Raw genomic sequence first — 5606 nt, 5'->3', positions numbered from 1 at the left:
CCCGGACGCGGGACCCCGACATCCCAGGCCTGGGCGCCAGGGGCGGACGCATGGGACCTATCCAGAGAGGCAATTTGTAGGCGAATTCTTTGAAACTCCAAGTCCCGACTGTGCAGCCCAAACCCTGCATCCCGGGCTCCCGCCGCGGAAGGACGGGACGCGGGAGCCGCGCAGCTGCCCTGGGCTCCGGGAAGAGGGAGCCTCAGAGCCAGCCGGGTCTGGGGACTCGCCTTCTGAGCCTCAGTTTCCCCATCTGCATGTGAGCACCGGAGGGCTGGCAGGTGGAGTGGGGAGGCCCCACACGTGTTGTTAATATCAGCACGCCTCGGTGTCCTTACCTTGAAATGGGCGCATAAGCCCGCCGGAGAGGGAATAGTCACACCTCCACAGCTGGTGGCTGGCACAGAGGAACCTGAGCCAGTGGGAACCACTGTCGTTCATATGATCGCTAATGTCTCTACACCATGCAAATAGGATGATAATTATGTCTTTTTCCGGGTCTTGATGTTATAAAAACAGCGACAATAACTTACCTTTACTGAGCGTGCGTTTGTGCCAAACGTTCCCCAATCTCTCACTGAGGCCTCCAAGGCCGGCCCCGGGAGATGCCCACTGTGCAGACCAGGAAGCCAGTCTCGCAGACGTTAAATCACTTGCCCAAGGCCAAGCGGGGGGGCAGGTGTGCCAGGGCCCTTTGGGGTGCTGCCTGCAGTTCCTGCTCTTCCCGCCTGTTCGGGGCAATGTGGGGAAGGGCCACCCTGCTCTGTCACTAAAGGAGGCCTCCTGAGAATGTGGCCCCGCAGTCCACACCCGGAAAACCCACCGCAGGAGGGAACCCCGGAGAGCAGGGCGGGAAGAACCTTCGATTCCTAGGAGATGGGGAGACAGAGGACCCCGTTTTAAACAAAGGACTCGAGAGGAAATTCAAGGAGCAAAACCTCACTGCTCACCACTGCGGCAGCTGCAGCCTCACAGGTTTGCCCCAGGCCCCCTCAGCACTGAATGCGTAATTCAAGGAGCAAAACCTCACTGCTCACCACTGCGGCCTCACAGCTCTGCCCCAGGCCCCCTCAGCGCTGAATGCGGCCCCGGCCAGAGAGCAGGGCTGGGTAGGTGTGGAGACACCTGTGTACAGAGGCCTCGGAATCACTTTTCCGAATCATTTACAGGCAGTTCAATCCCTGTGCCCCCCCCCACCCCCCGTATACTTTGATGTCTTTCCTAAGCGTAGGGGATTAGCTTACCTAACTTCAGTACAGTCACCAAATTCGTCAGTTCACATCAATAAAACATACGCATCTAATCCAGTGGATCCGACCATGTCCTTCGTAGCATTCCTTCCCCTCCCTGCCAGGTCCAGGCGGGCGAGGGATGACGTTGAGCCGCCTCCACCCTGCGGGTTTTCAGACGTCTCTACTGACGAGAGAGGGCCCAAACCACTGTCCTCGTGTGTTCCTGCTTCAGGAACCGAGTTCTTGAACTCGTGTCCGCTCTGCTGGGGCTGTAGAAGCTGCACTTCCTGGCCGCGCTGGTCCTGGGGCCGATGGCACCCTGGTCCTTCCCCGGCCACAGACCCCAAATGCCCACTGCCCAGAGGCGCCCTCCCCTGGGGACAGTGGCCGGGGCTCATGGAGGCGCCAGGAGAACCCAGCGGGTCGGGGCGACAGTGCGGCTCTGTGTGCAAGAGCTTCACCTGTGGCAATGAACTCATGTCCCCACAGGAAGCGGGTTTGGTGACGGTGAGGACCCTCATCATCTGCCTGAGCCAGGGGCTCCTCCAGCCGCAGGAGAGGATCCCACAGACTCTGGGAATAACGGGGGCGAAAGGGTGGGCACCTGCCTCCCCCGCTGACTGAGCCTGTGAGGAGGGTCCCTGATGGCTGTTTAGGGGTGTCCTCCGGGCAGAGGGCGCGCCTGGCACTGAGTGGGCCCCCAGATAGGAGCCATCATGCAGAAGACGTTAGCAGTAGAGCTCATGGAGGGGACACTGGGGGGGGGGGCGGGCACCTGCTCCACATGCCAGCAGCCTTGGCAGAGGAGACGGGAACAAGGTGAGCGTGCGTGGTGGCTGGTGGCCCCCCGACCAGGAAATGCTCTGGCCCGTCCCATGGCCCAGCCAGCAGGGGGAGGGGTGGGGGCACAGAGCCCGGTGGGCAGAGCTGGAGACCAGTGGCCACATCACCAAGGACTACCTGCCCCCACCCTCCCCAGCCCTTGCCCTCACCTTGGGGCTGGGATGGATCTTCAATCGCCTCCAACCCTAATACCTGCGGAGAACCGTGGGCATCCGCTCCCCCTGCAGGCCCCTGGGCCCGCCCCACCCCCACCCTACAGAGTTGACCCTGTGGGTCAGTCTGCATTTTTTAAAAAAATATTTTTTAATGATATTTTAAAGAGAGGAAGGGAGAGGGATAAATAGTTAGAAACATCGATGAGAGAGAAACACCGATCAGCTGCCTCCTGCACACCCCCTACTGGGGATCAGGCCCACAACCAAGGTACATGCCCTTGACCGGAATCGAACCCGGGACCCTTCAGTCCACGAGCCGACGCTGTATCCACTGAGCCAACCTGGTTAGGGCTCACATCTGCAGTTTTAACAGACCGCCCCCCCCATGACCCACAATGCACCAGGGGACGCCTCGAACTCTCTCAAGAGGAGACACACAGCTGTCCCCGAGGGCAAGGTGGGGGCTGCTGGTGTCGGGGAAGGTTCCCAGGTGGCCGTGCCCCAGCAGAGTCCTGGGCACCGAGACTCAGAGAGGGACTGAGGGAAAGGCTCGCCAGGCGGGGGAGAGGCGTGCGCCTCGCCACAGCCAGGAAAGAATGTCCGGGCAGTCACATTCCGTCGGGAACGCGGGCCTGGGGCCGGGGATGGAGGCCATGGGGCAGGCAGGAGACTCGGCGAGAGGCCAGGCTGGGAGGTTAGAAGGGACTGCTGGTCACGCTCAGGTGTCTCTATCCCAACGGTGATGGGAGGGAGCCATCCCTCTGTGGAGCTGTCCGTTCCCGTGCTGGGGGGTTGCTGGGCGGAAGGGTGAGCCAGTCTGACACCTGCACCTGGGAACCCGAACCAGAGTCCTGGAGGGTCTGCCCAGAGCCCAGAGACCGGGAGGAGCAGCTGAGCTGGGCCCAAAGGGAGGTACCAAAAATAGACTCCAAACAGACGCCCCCGTCTCCCTCTCCCATCTCCGTCTCCCTCTCCCACCTCCGTCTCCCTCTCCCACCTCTGTCTCCCTCTCCCACGTCCGTCTCCCTCTCCCCGGCTGGGGCCACCGCGGCTCCTGTGTTAGATTTCCATGGAAAGCCGTTTCCCTTAGCACGTCTCCACCAAAACCCCCCTTTTCCTGAAATAGCTTCCATCAGAGACTTTACAACCAGGCCGGGGGCGCCCTGAAGATGTGAGAGTCTGACTTCCTGCGCGCATGTGCCTACTGGACAGAAACCATGTTTTGTGGGGTTTTGGAAGGGGAATTCAGTTGTGTGACCAGGACAGGGTCATAGCCCCAAAAGCTTCCCGCCGGCCCCCTGGTCCCCTATCCGGTCCCCACTCACTGAAGCCACGCGTCTGCTTTGTGTCCCCAGACTTTTGCCTTTTCAAGACCGTCACGTGCAATTTCACACCAACATTAGTAACGAAATACATGTGCAGCTCCATACGCTTGATGGTTTGAATCCCCGGAAGTCCAGAGCTAATAGAATTCAAAATAAGAACAAATCGATGTGACGGGTAACACGCAGTAGGCGCTCCTGAAGATGTGGGTTGAAGAAAGAAGCAAGACAGTCTCAGCACAGCATCCCCGCGCCTGGGGGGCTATGGATGTCAACACGCCCGGTGTCCTTACAGGTAAGGCATCGCCGCGAAGTTGATTTTAACGTGTTCAGCCCCGAGGCTGCTCCAGCTGGTCAGCAGGCGTTCTGTAAGAGGGCTGCCTGCCGGCCTGCGGGGCGAGACAGAAGATCCAACAGCTAACCCGGGAGACTTGCTGGATGAGGGTCCCGCTGGCAGGCACGGCGTGGGGAGCGTCCAGGTGGAGGTGAGCGAGCGAGTGTTGGCATCCGTTCTGGGCCCAGAGCTGCCGGTTGGCACATAGGAACATTTCAGCGGCACAGAGGGCTGTCTCATGGTCCCGGCCTGTCTCCTTTATTCGGATGTAAGCCTGACCCAGGGTCACTGCTACTTAGAACTCAGCCGGTTAGAGACGGAGTGACTGCACAGTCTTCTCCCTCCTCCTCCTCTTCCTCCTCCTTCTTCCTTTCCTTCTTCTTCTTCCTCTTCCTCTTCTTCTTCTTTCTTCTTCTTTGTCTTCCTCTTCTTCTTTCCTTCTCCTTCTCCTTCTTCCTCTTCCTCCACCTATTCCTCCTTCATCTTCTCCTTCCTCTTCTTCTCTCCGCCCCACCTCCTTCTCCTCCTGCCCCTGACTTTTTGTCTCATCTTCTCCTCTCCTCTCCTCCTCCTCCTCCTCCATCCTCAGAACAAGGCGGCTTCCTCAGCACCTGGCTGGTGGTGGGTGATGGTACACACCTCCCAGCCTCCACAGGGCCAGACCCTGTACACACACAGCCCGGTCGATCCTAGCAGTGAATTTTCCGGTAAACGTTGTTGTCTCAGGCTTGTAGTCGAGGAAGTTGACTCCAGGCCTGTGACTTCTCACCGTGACATCACCAATAAATAACCAACAAACGACACCATGTGTGTCTGACCCTCCTTCTGCCACTCATTCTGGCTCCACGCTCACGTCTTGTCGTTTTAGTGTTTTCTGTGCAACCAGCTACTTCGATGCAGGCCTGGTGGTCTTCTCTCCTGCAGGATTCTGCTGTCAATTACCTGGGACCCTGTGTGCGTTCCTGGATCCAGGGCGGAGAAAGGGATTAGACCCTTTATTTATTCAATTTAGGGATTTTAACCTGCATGCACCCCCCCACACACACCCTGCTTTTAGGGAGTCTGAGGACGTGGCTGGGCGGCTGGATGGGAATTCAGCCCATCTGAGACCAAAGGTACCTACAGGGTGGGCAGCCCCTGAGACGGGCAGTGGTCAGGGCCGTCCCTGAGGGCGCAGCTGGGTCAGAGTCCACTGGGGCCTGACTGGCAGGGGTGGGCCTCCTGGTGATGAGACTCCAGGTGGCTTTCGAATGCCCGTCGGGACAAGCGGGTCCACGTAGGTACAAGGTCCAGCCAAGGACAGAGGCGCGGGCAGGTGCGCAGTGGCCGGGCAAGGACGAGACTGGGCTCAGGTCCAGCAGGAAGTGGGTCAGGAGGTCAAGCCTTGCGTACAGGAAAAGGCAGCGTCCCACGCCAGAACCAGGACGCGGGCCTACCAGGGGCTGTGGTCCCAGCCCCTCCTGAGTCCCCTCCGAGCCGGACTGACAGGCCCGCTCCTGCAGGGCTGGGGAGGGGACATGGGTCCATCGCCAGCCAGCGGGTTGGAAGTAAGTTTTCAGTTTTCACTGGAACACCCAGCAAACGGTGACTCTGAGTGTCACCCGAGAGTGTAGAGCTGTAAAGGCCCGGGGGGTGCCGCGGGGTGATGGCTTCCCGAACGGGGTGTGGGGGTTGGGAGGGACTTCCTGAAGGAGGCTGCCCAGAGCAGGAGCACCGCGGG

This window comes from Myotis brandtii, unplaced genomic scaffold, assembly GCF_000412655.1.
Source record: "Myotis brandtii unplaced genomic scaffold, ASM41265v1 scaffold743, whole genome shotgun sequence".
In the NCBI taxonomy this organism is placed as follows: domain Eukaryota; kingdom Metazoa; phylum Chordata; class Mammalia; order Chiroptera; family Vespertilionidae; genus Myotis; species Myotis brandtii.
This window is presented reverse-complemented; position numbering follows the sequence as displayed.